The sequence below is a fragment of the Lampetra planeri genome, chromosome 3, assembly GCF_965212315.1.
Source record: "Lampetra planeri chromosome 3, kcLamPlan1.2.h2, whole genome shotgun sequence".
In the NCBI taxonomy this organism is placed as follows: Eukaryota; Metazoa; Chordata; class Hyperoartia; order Petromyzontiformes; family Petromyzontidae; genus Lampetra; species Lampetra planeri.
Window position 1 is genome coordinate 29873438 of NC_136109.1, and position 13351 is coordinate 29886788.

The following is a 13351-nucleotide window of genomic DNA, read 5'->3' on the forward strand; positions in this document are numbered from 1 at the left end:
GGGGGTTCTGTGGGTCTCCAGGGGCCCCGGTGTGCCCTCCGCAGGGTCTCTATCGAGGCCCGGCCGAGTCCATTCTGGGTCCCGACGAGTCTCTGTGGGATCTTTATGGGGTGTCTGTTTGTGGGGTCTCTATGGGGTGTCTGTCTGTGGGGTCCCGGTGGGGTCCCGGTGGGATCTCTATGGGGTCCCGACGGACTCTCTGTGGAGTCTTTATGGGGTCTCAGTGGAGTCTTTATGGGGTTCCGGTGGGGTCCGAACGGGGTCCCGCTGGGGTCTGCAGGGGTCTCAGTGGGGTCTGCAGGGGTCTCGGGGGAGCGCCCTTTGTACATACGCGGCCGCGCGCCGCCCATGCTCGTGAGTGTCTGTACCCCGTGTCCATCCCGTGTCGTGTTTTGCTCTTTCACCGTCCCGTGCTTGACCGTATGAAACTACAGTATATAGGCCTACATTATATATATACAGTCTATATGACCCCGAGAGGGAGAGGGGTCACGGAGCGACGCGGGGTCTCTCGATGGGCGCGCGACGGCTCCTCGTCCCCCGCCACCCGCGAGACGTCGAACGAGGAGAGGCACCTGGTGGCTGACTGGAGGGGTTTGTTCACGAACGCGTTCATCGGTTGATTGATTTAGCGACTCCGCTGTTCGTTTTGTACCCGGAGCCGCGGGGCCGCGCTTTGAATTAAAGTGACCGAACGAGTCCGTGTCCGTGTCCATCCGCGTCGCGACACAAAAACAGTGTCACACAGTGACACACCAGCAGTGACACACCAGCAGTGTCACACCAAGAGTGTCACACCAGCAGTGTCACACCAGCAGTGACACACCAACAGTGTCACACCAGCAGTGACACACCAGCAGTGTCACACCAGCAGTGACACACCAGCAATGTCACACCAACAGTGTCACACCAGCAGTGACACACCAGCAGTGACACACCAACAGTGTCACACCAGCAGTGTCACACGAGCAGTGACACACCAACAGTGACACACCAGCAGTGTCACACCAACAGTGTCACACCAACAGTGTCACACCAGCAGTGTCACACCAGCAGTGACACACCAGCAGTGACACATCAACAGTGACACACCAGCAGTGACACACCAACAGTGAAACACCAGCAGTGACACACCAGCAGTGACAAACCAGCAGTGTCACACGAGCAGTGACACACCAACAGTGACACACCAACAGTGACACACCAGCAGTGACACACCAGCAGTGTCACACCAGCAGTGACACACCAACAGTATTACACCAGCAGTGTCACACCAGCAGTGTCACACCAGCAGTGACACACCAGCAGTGACACACCAACAGTGTCACACCAGCAGTGACACACCAACAGTGACACACCAGCAGTGTCACACCAACAGTGACACACCAACAGTGATACACCAGCAGTGACACACCAACAGTGTCACACCAGCAGTGTCACACCAGCAGTGACACACCAACAGTGACACACCAGCAGTGTCACACCAACAATGACACACCAGCAGTGACACACCAGCAGTGTCACACCAGCAGTGACACACCAACAGTGACACACCAGCAGTGTCACACCAGCAGTGTCACACCAGCAGTGTCACACCAACAGTGACACACCAGCAGTGTCACACCAGCAGTGTCACACCAGCAGTGTCACACCAACAGTGTCACACCAACAGTGTCACAACAACAGTGACACACCAGCAGTGTCACACCAACAGTGACACACCAACAGTGACAAACCAGCAGTGTCACACCAACAGTGTCACACCAGCAGTGTCACACCAACAGTATCACACCAACAGTGTCACACCAGCACACATGGTGTCACACACCTGGTGTGTCACACACAATGTCGTTTGTCTGCAGAACAGGCGTCACCCGTCCCGATGAATGTGTCACTGGGTGTGTCACTTTGTATCCCTGTGTTGTTATTGTGTACAGTGCTATGATGCTAGTGTGTGTATCACTGTGTAGTACTGTGTTTATAATTGTGTATATTACTGTTTATTACTGTGTTTATAATTGTGTATATTACTGTTTACTGTATATTACTGTGTTTATAATTGTGTATATTACTGTGTACTGTATCGTACTGTGTGTATAATTGTGTATATTACTGTGTACTGTGTCGTGCTGTGTGTATTATTGTGTATATTACTGTGTGTATCATTGTGTGTGTTACTGTGTGTATCATTGTGTATATTACTGTGTGTATCATTGTGTATATTACTGTGTGTATCATTGTGTATATTACTGTGTGTATCATTGTGTATATTACTGTGTGTATCATTGTGTATATTACTGTGTGTATCATTGTGTGTGTTACTGTGTGTATCATTGTGTATATTACTGTGTGTATCATTGTGTATATTACTGTGTGTATCATTGTGTATATTACTGTGTGTATCATTGTGTATATTACTGTGTGTATCATTGTGTATATTACTGTGTGTATCATTGTGTATATTACTGTGTGTATCATTGTGTATATTACTGTGTGTACCATTGTGTGTATCATTGTGTATATTACTGTGTGTATCATTGTGTGTGTTGCTGTGTGTATCATTGTGTATATTACTGTGTGTATCATTGTGTGTGTTGCTGTGTGTATCATTGTGTATATTACTGTGTGTATCATTGTGTGTGTTACTGTGTGTATCATTGTGCATATTGCTGTGTGTATCATTGTGTATATTACTGTGTGTATCATTGTGCATATTACTGTGTGTATCATTGTGTATATTACTGTGTGTATTACTGTGTATATTACTGTGTGTATCATTGTGTATATTACTATGTGTATCATTGTGTATATTACTGTGTGTATCATTGTGTGCGTTACTGTGTGTATCATTGTGTATATTACTGTGTGTATTACTGTGTATATTACTGTGTGTGTCATTGTGTATATTACTGTGTGTATCATTGTGTATATTACTGTGTGTATCATTGTGTATATTGCTGTGTGTATCATTGTGTATATTACTGTGTGTATCATTGTGTATATTACTGTGTGTATTACTGTGTATATTACTATGTGTATCATTGTGTATATTACTGTGTGTATCATTGTGTGCGTTACTGTGTGTATCATTGTGTATATTACTGTGTGTATCATTGTGTGCGTTACTGTGTGTATCATTGTGTATATTACTGTGTGTATCATTGTGCATATTACTATGTGTATCATTGTGTATATTACTGTGTGTATCATTGTGTGCGTTACTGTGTGTATCATTGTGTATATTACTATGTGTATCATTGTGTATATTACTGTGTGTATCATTGTGTATATTACTATGTGTATCATTGTGTATATTACTGTGTGTATCATTGTGTGCGTTACTGTGTGTATCATTGTGTATATTACTATGTGTATCATTGTGTATATTACTGTGTGTATCATTGTGTATATTACTGTGTGTATCATTGTGCATATTGCTGTGTGTATCATTGTGTATATTACTGTGTGTATCATTGTGCATATTGCTGTGTGTATCATTGTGTATATTACTGTGTGTATCATTGTGTATATTACTATGTGTATCATTGTGCATATTGCTGTGTGTATCATTGTGTATATTACTGTGTGTATCATTGTGTATATTACTGTGTGTATCATTGTGCATATTACTGTGTGTATCATTGTGTGTGTTACTGTGTGTATCATTGTGTATATTACTGTGTGTATCATTGTGCATATTACTGTGTGTATCATTGTGTATATTACTGTGTGTATCATTGTGTATATTACTGTGTGTATCATTGTGTATATTACTGTGTGTATCATTGTGTATATTACTGTGTGTATCATTGTGTATATTACTGTGTGTATCATTGTGTGTGTTACTGTGTGTATCATTGTGTATATTACTGTGTGTATCATTGTGCATATTGCTGTGTGTATCATTGTGTGTGTTACTGTGTGTATCATTGTGCATATTGCTGTGTGTATCATTGTGTATATTACTGTGTGTATCATTGTGTATATTACTGTGTGTATCATTGTGTATATTACTGTGTGTATCATTGTGTGTGTTACTGTGTGTATCATTGTGCATATTACTGTGTGCATCATTGTGTATATTACTGTGTGTATCATTGTGCATATTGCTGTGTGTATCATTGTGTATATTACTGTGTGTATCATTGTGCATATTACTGTGTGTATCATTGTGTATATTACTGTGTGTATCATTGTGTATATTACTGTGTGTATCATTGTGTGTGTTACTGTGTGTATCATTGTGTATATTACTGTGTGTATCATTGTGCATATTGCTGTGTGTATCATTGTGTGTGTTACTGTGTGTATCATTGTGCATATTACTGTGTGTATCATTGTGTGTGTTACTGTGTGTATCATTGTGCATATTGCTGTGTGTATCATTGTGTATATTACTGTGTGTATCATTGTGTATATTACTGTGTGTATTACTGTGTATATTACTGTGTGTATCATTGTGTATATTACTATGTGTATCATTGTGTATATTACTGTGTGTATCATTGTGTGTGTTACTGTGTGTATCATTGTGTATATTGCTGTGTGTATCATTGTGTATATTACTGTGTGTATCATTGTGTATATTACTGTGTGTATCATTGTGTATATTACTGTGTGTATCATTGTGTATATTACTGTGTGTATCATTGTGCATATTACTGTGTGTATCATTGTGTATATTACTGTGTGTATCATTGTGCATATTACTGTGTGTATCATTGTGAATATTACTGTGTGTATCATTGTGTATATTACTGTGCATATTACTGTGTGTATCATTGTGTATAATATTGTGTGTATCATTGTGTATATTATTGTGTGTATCATTGTGTATATTACTGTGTGTATCATTGTGTATAATATTGTGTGTATCATTGTGTATAATATTGTGTGTATCATTGTGTATATTATTGTGTGTATCATTGTGTATATTACTGTGTGTATCATTGTGTATATTATTGTGTGTATCATTGTGCATATTACTGTGTGTATCATTGTGTATAATATTGTGTGTATCATTGTGTATAATATTGTGTGTATCATTGTGTATATTACTGTGTATATTACTGTGTGTATCATTGTGTATATTACTGTGTGTATCATTGTGTGTGTTACTGTGTGTATCATTGTACATATTGCTGTGTGTATCATTGTGTATATTACTGCGTGTATCATTGTGTATATTACTGTGTGTATCATTGTGTATATTACTGTGTGTATCATTGTGTGTATTACTGTGTATATTACTGGTGTATCATTGTGTATATTACTGTGTGTATCATTGTGTGTGTTACTGTGTGTATCATTGTACATATTGCTGTGTGTATCATTGTGTATATTACTGCGTGTATCATTGTGTATATTACTGTGTGTATCATTGCGTATATTACTGTGTGTATCATTGTGTATATTACTGTGTGTATCATTGTGTATATTACTGTGTGTATCATTGTGTATATTACTGTGTATATTACTGTGTGTATCATTGTGTATATTACTGTGTGTATCATTGTGTATATTACTGTGTGTATTACTGTGTGTATCATTGTGTATATTACTGTGTGTATCATTGTGTATATTACTGTGTGTATTACTGTGTGTATCATTGTGTATATTACTGTGTGTATTACTGTGTGTGTCATTGTGTATATTACTGTGTGTATCATTGTGTATATTACTGTGTGTATCATTGTGTATATTGCTGTGTGTATCATTGTGTATATTGCTGTGTGTATCATTGTGTATATTACTGTGTGTATCATTGTGTATATTGCTGTGTGTATCATTGTGTATATTACTGTGTGTATCATTGTGTATATTACTGTGTGTATCATTGTGTATATTACTGTGTGTATCATTGTGTATATTGCTGTGTGTATCATTGTGTATATTGCTGTGTGTATCATTGTGTATATTACTGTGTGTATCATTGTGTATATTGCTGTGTGTATCATTGTGTATATTGCTGTGTGTATCATTGTGTATATTACTGTGTGTATCATTGTGTATATTACTGTGTGTATCATTGTGTATATTACTGTGTGTGTCATTGTGTATATTACTGTGTGTATCATTGTGTATATTGCTGTGTGTATCATTGTGTATATTGCTGTGTGTATCATTGTGTATATTACTGTGTGTATCATTGTGTATATTGCTGTGTGTATCATTGTGTATATTACTGTGTGTATCATTGTGTATATTACTGTGTGTATCATTGTGTATATTACTGTGTGTATCATTGTGTATATTGCTGTGTGTATCATTGTGTATATTGCTGTGTGTATCATTGTGTATATTACTGTGTGTATCATTGTGTATATTACTGTGTGTATCATTGTGTATATTACTGTGTGTATCATTGTGTATATTACTGTGTGTATCATTGTGTATATTGCTGTGTGTATCATTGTGTATATTACTGTGTGTATCATTGTGTATATTACTGTGTGTATCACTGTGTATATTACTGTGTATATTACTGTGTGTATCATTGTGTATATTACTGTGTATATTACTGTGTGTATCATTGTGTATATTACTGTGTGTATCATTGTGTGTGTTACTGTGTGTATCATTGTACATATTGCTGTGTGTATCATTGTGTATATTGCTGTGTGTATCATTGTGTATATTGCTGTGTGTATTATTGTGTATATTACTGTGTATATTACTGTGTGTATCATTGTGTATATTACTCTGTGTATCATTGTGTATATTAAATGTGTTTATTATTGTGTGTATATTTCTGTGTTTCTCATTGCTTTTGTCATCATATCAGTGATCATTATCAGCGTTTACATGTGTACATTGTGTGTACGTGTGTTTGTGTATATATTTGTGTGCAAGCCTACAGTTGTGGTACTCACAGTTTATGTATATTTATGTACACGTGTGTGGTGCTCAAGAGTGTGTGTGTGTGGTTGTTTACGTGGGGAGCGGCAGTGTCGTGGTGAGCGCGCTGCGCTACGAATCCGGCGACCCGAGTTTGACGACGATCTGAGCAACTCCCGAGGTCGACCTTAGAAGATCAACAGCGGGGAGACAAAGGCGGTCGGGCGTGAGTCTGGCCACCCACCCCCTCGTGCGCCGTACCGGCCTTCATAGGTCCTCGCTAACAGTCTGTTGAGGCTGCCTGGGGATCTTTGTCTTTGTGGTTGCCAAATTCTGATTCCTCATCTGTTGTTATTTGTGCGTGTGATGTCATCGTGTGCAATAGTGAATTATGTCTGTGAGTTGTGTTTCTTTACATTAGCACGGTTGTGTGGCTCATCTCGTTGTATGTGCATGATCCGTGTTCATGGTGCGTTGTGTGTCTGCTGCTTGTGCATTCACTCGCCCCGTCTGGTCACGGCGTTGCCGTCGTGTGCTCGCGCATGTTTCTGTGCACATCGCCGTGCTCGTCAAGCAGATTGTCGTTGATGTCTATCAAGTAACACACCTTTTATTAAGTAACATATCTTCGTGTAAATGTCGTGGGTTTACAGGGGCAGTGGAGGAGGGTCCGATTGTTCCCAGGATCCGGGGTCGTTATCCTCACCCTCATCGCTCCAATCATCATCCTCATCCAATAAAGCCAATCGTCATCATATAATTAATTATAACGATTCAATAAATAAGCATTATAATACATTCAATTATAATAATGCAGTAAATAAGCATCATAATACAATTAATTATGATGTAATAAATAATCGATCATCATGATCAAATAATAAATTATGATATAATAAATAATCATCATACAATCAATTATTATGATGCACTAAATAGTCATCATACAATCAATGATAATGATGCAATAATCATCATCATGCAATTAATGATAATGATGTAATAATCATCATGCAATCAATGATAATGATGCAATAATAATCATCATCATCATACAATCAATGATAATGATGCAATAATAATAATAATCAGTTATAATGATGCAATAATCATCACCATATAATCAACTATAATGATGCAATAATCATCATCATACAATCAATGATAATGATGCAGTAATCATCATCATCATACAATCAATGATAATGATGCAATAATCATCAATGATAATGATGCAATAATCATCATCATATTCAGCATCACCCTCCGCGTCCACCACGGGGGAGCCGCGCGAGTTCAAGCACGCGGGTGGGGTCCGGGGGAGTTGTTGAGTGGGAGGTGGTAGTGGTGGTGGTGGTCTTGGGTGGTGGTGGTGGTGGGGGTCTTGGGTGGTGGTGGTGGTGGTCTCGGGTGGTGGTGGTGGTGGTGGGGGTGTTGGGTGGTGGTGGTGGTGGGGGTCTTGGGTGGTGGTGGTGGTGGGGGTCTTGGGTGGGAGGTGGTGGTGGTGGGGGTCTTGGGTGGGAGGTGGTGGTGGTGGGGGTATTTGGTGGTGGTGGTGGTGGGGGTCTTGGGTGGTGGTGGTGGTGGTGGTCTTGGGTGGTGGTGGTGGTGGTGGGGGTCTTGGGTGGTGGTGGTGGTGGTGGGGGGTCTTGGGTGGTGGTGGTGGTGGGGGTCTTGGGTGGTGGTGGTGGGGGTCTTGGGTGGTGGTGGTGGTGGTGGGGGGGGGTCTTGGGTGGTGGTGGTGGGGGTCTTGGGTGGTGGTGGTGGTGGGGGGTCTTGGGTGGTGGTGGTGGTGGTCTTGGGTGGTGGTGGTGGGGGTCTTGGGTGGTGGTGGTGGTGGGGGTCTTGGGTGGTGGTGGTGGTGGGGGTCTTGGGTGGTGGTGGTGGTGGTGGGGGGGGTCTTGGGTGGTGGTGGTGGTGGGGGTCTTGGGTGGTGGTGGTGGTGGTGGGGGTCTTGGGTGGTGGTGGTGGGGGGGGTCTTGGGTGGTGGTGGTGGTGGGGGTCTTGGGTGGGAGGTGGTGGTGGTGGGGGTATTTGGTGGTGGTGGTGGTGGGGGTCTTGGGTGGTGGTGGTGGTGGTCTTGGGTGGTGGTGGTGGTGGGGGTCTTGGGTGGTGGTGGTGGTGGTGGGGGTCTTGGGTGGTGGTGGTGGTGGGGGTCTTGGGTGGTGGTGGTGGGGGGTCTTGGGTGGGAGGTGGTGGTGGTGGGGGTCTTGGGTGGGAGGTGGTGGTGGTGGGGGTCTTGGGTGGTGGTGGTGGGGGTATTGGGTGGTGGTGGTGGTGGGGGTCTTGGGTGGTGGTGGTCTTGGGTGGGAGGTGGTGGTGGTGATGGGGGTCTTGGGTGGGAGGTGGTGGTGGTGGTGGGGGTCTTGGGTGGTGGTGGTGGTGGGGGTCTTGGGTGGTGGTGGTGGTGGGGGTATTGGGTGGTGGTGGTGGGGGTCTTGGGTGGTGGTGGTGGTGGGGGTCTTGGGTGGTGGTGGTCTTGGGTGGGAGGTGGTGGTGGTGATGGGGGTCTTGGGTGGGAGGTGGTGGTGGTGGTGGGGGTCTTGGGTGGTGGTGGTGGTGGTGGTGGGGGTCTTGGGTGGTGGTGGTGGTGGGGGTCTTGGGTGGTGGTGGTGGTGGGGGGTCTAGGGTGGTGGTGGCGGTGGTGGGGGTCTTGAGTGGGAGGTGGTGGTGGGGGTATTGGGTAGGAGGTGGTGGGGGGGGGTGTGGGGGCGTCCGTCTCCCTCGCCCCCGACAGATGGTCCCGCCCCGTGTTTCATGTTCATTGTTTTTATTGTTTTTACTGCCGCGATTTTATCTCCTCCTCCCCTCCTCCTCCCCTTCTCCGCCCCCTCACGCTCCCTGGAAGCGACAGCAGATGATACTGCTCATGATGATGATAATGATGAACACACGCATGCGCATTACACCCGTAAACATTACATAAACACCTTACACACACACACACCTTGCACAAGACAATATATATGTGAAGGCCGTTACGGCATGCGAGGGGCTGGCTGGGTGGCCAGCACAACGCCCGGCTGCCGTCGCCTCCCAGTGCTGATGGTGTTGACATTCACCGCACCAGATCCTCGTTGTGAGACTGAGTCGATCTCCGAGGGAAAGCCCAGCACCGGTTCAGATGTTCACTGCCACTGGCTTTACTGGTCGTGAGCAGGAATCGAACTCGGCTCGCCTCGTTCGGAGCGCAGCGCCCACCACCACGTGACACAGGTGCCCCTCACCACGTGACACAGGTGCCCCTCACCACGTGACACAGGTGCCCCTCACCACGTGACACAGGTGCCCCTCCACCACGTGACACAGGTGCCCCTCACCACGTGACACAGGTGCCCCCTCCACCACGTGACACAGGTGCCCCCTCCACCACGTGACACAGGTGCCCCTCACCACGTGACACAGGTGCCCCTCCACCACGTGACACAGGTGCCCCTCACCACGTGACACAGGTGCCCCTCACCACGTGACACAGGTGCCCCTCACCACGTGACACAGGTGCCTCTCCACCACGTGACACAGGTGCCCCTCCACCACGTGACACAGGTGCCCCTCCACCACGTGACACACGCATCAGACACAAGCTCCTGACAAATACACACGAGGGGTTTTAAACAGTATACGCGTATTGTTTAAATTACGGATAACACAATGAAAAATAGGGTTACCGGTTTGCCGCACGTATATACATGCATATTTTTCTTATTTTTCTATCTACGTGGCTTTACCGAAAGACCCAAAGAATATGTACAGAGCAATAAACATCATCTTAACCGAGAGACGAAGGGAGCTGCCACAGTGGAGTGTGTGAATGTCAGCTGCACGCAATGCAGAGGTCGTGGTTCGATTCGTTCTCCCGCCGGGCAGTCGAAGCCATGGGGAGAGTTCCTTAACCCGCACGCCTTTTCCACGCCCAGTAGAATGATGATGATGGTGGTGATGGTGCGGTGGGGGTAAAGTGTGGGCACCCCCGCCTCTTCCACACCAAGCAGAATTATGATGATGGTGATGGTGGTGATTGTGGTGATGGTGATGACGGTGGTGATGGTGCGGTGGGGTAAAGGGTGGGCAGTCCGCCTCTTCCACACCCAGCAGAATGATGATGGTGATGGTGGTGATGATGGTGATGATGGTGATGACGGTGGTGATGGTGCGGTGGGGTAAAGTGTGGGCACGTCCGCCTCTTCCACACCCAGCAGAATGATGGTGATGGTGGTGATGGTGGTGATGATGGTGATGATGGTGATGACGGTCGTGATTGTGCGGTGGGGTAAAGTGTGGGCACGCCCGCCTCTTCCACACCAAGCAGAATGATGGTGATGGTGGTGATGGTGGTGATGGTGATGATGGTGATGACGGTGGTGATTGTGCGGTGGGGTAAAGTGTGGGCACTCCGCCCGCGACCCTCCGGGGCTCTCTCCAGGGGAGCCGCACGCGCCGTGCCGTGCGGTCGCCCGCCGCGCGTGACGCAATCGGCGACGCAATCATTCCGAGGCAATCCACAGCGAACGGTTACCGGTTTCTCACTTTTTGAACTCGTAACACACCGCACACACACAGCGCACACACACACATCGCACACACACACACCGCACACACACACACACGGCACACACCGCACACACCGCACCACACACCGCGCACACACACCCCGCACACACACACACCGCACACACCACACACCGCACACACACACCGCACACACACACCGCACACACACACCGCACACACACATCGCACACACACACATCGCACACACACACACACCGCACACACACACCGCACACACACAAAGCACACACACACAAAGCACACACACACCACACACACACACCGCACACACACACACCGCACACACACACCGCACACACCGCACACACACACCGCACACACACATCGCACACACACACCGCACACACACACCGCTTACACACACAAAGCACACACACACACTGCACACACACACCGCACACACACATCGCACACACACACACACCGCACACACACACCGCACACACCGCACACACACACCGCACACACACACACCGCACACACACACCGCACACACCGCACACACAGACCGCACACACACATCGCACACACACACACCGCACACACACACCGCTTACACACACAAAGCACACACACACCGCACACACACATCGCACACACACACCGCACACACACACCGCACACACACAAAGCACACACACACCGCACACAAACACCGCACACACACACCGCATCACACACATTATACAGAATCAGAATATTTATACGAGATGAATATCTTGCAATGTGCTCGTCTGCGAGCACCCATTCACTCAACCCAGGAAACAGCAAGCACTCTCTGGTTCTCAGGATCAAGACACACGACCCAATTACCACGGCGATACGAGGTCAGGAGGTGATGAAGTCAGGGTCAGAATGACAAAATCCGTTGGTCGTGTGAGTGTGTACGGCATGCATGGAACAAAGTACACCGACAATAACAATCCGAGCGTGGAGGTCGCGGCGGCGTCATCCTCAATGCAAATCGCATCTCTCGCGGGCGCCGAGGAGGAACTGCAGGCGAGCGGAAAGGCCGACGACGCTACTAACAATTGCCCAAGATCTGCGGTCCCCTCTATGTATTAAGATGCTTTCAGAAAATTAACCATGAATGTTAATATGTGTGCCTCATGAAACCAGAGCTGCTGATTTTAGTGATATGATTGTGGTGATGATGTAATGATGGTTACGTGATGAAAGTGAGGATGGTGATATGACATTGGTGATAATGGTGGCGTAACGATGGCGATGATGATGATGCTGTGATTGTAATAAAGTTGATGTGGTTATGGTGATATGATGGTGATGAAAGTCGTGATGGTGGTGACGTGATGATGGGATGAGGACGATAGCGGTGATGCTCGCGGTGATGGTGTTGAGGCTTCTTCTCGGTCTGACAGCGCCACCTGGCGGATAAATGGAGGCGTTGTTCTGGCCCCGGCCCGGTACCGAGGGAAGTTAAGGTGACGGTCAAGGGCAGAGTCGGGTGTCCATTAGGCGCCCACTCATTGGAGGCGACCAATCAGCGATGGGATCGCCAATGCGAGCGCTATCCAGGCACGAACCGCTTGGCTTCTGAGTGGATCGGACGCACCCTGGGGTCGAAGGCACCACGTGATCCTTATGGCGCTACCCCGGGGTACCAAATAAGACAAACTGGTCGAGGCAATTAAATATTTTATTTCTGGGACACTTTTTTCCCAGGGGTGTACTTCACTCCGCAACTGGGGGTACCAATCAATCGGACATCGGTGCCACTCCGCGATGTTGAAATGCAGCGAGGACGATTGCGCCGAAACCCTGAACGCTCGCGGTACGCACCGTAGTGGTGGTGCATCATCGTGAGTACAGCTTGTCGAGATGAGTCGATTGCCGCATCGCCGACCATCAACAGACTAACAGTGACTGCATCACAAGCCTCACTCATTCTCAAGACTCTCTCTCAAGAGGGTCCTGCTACATT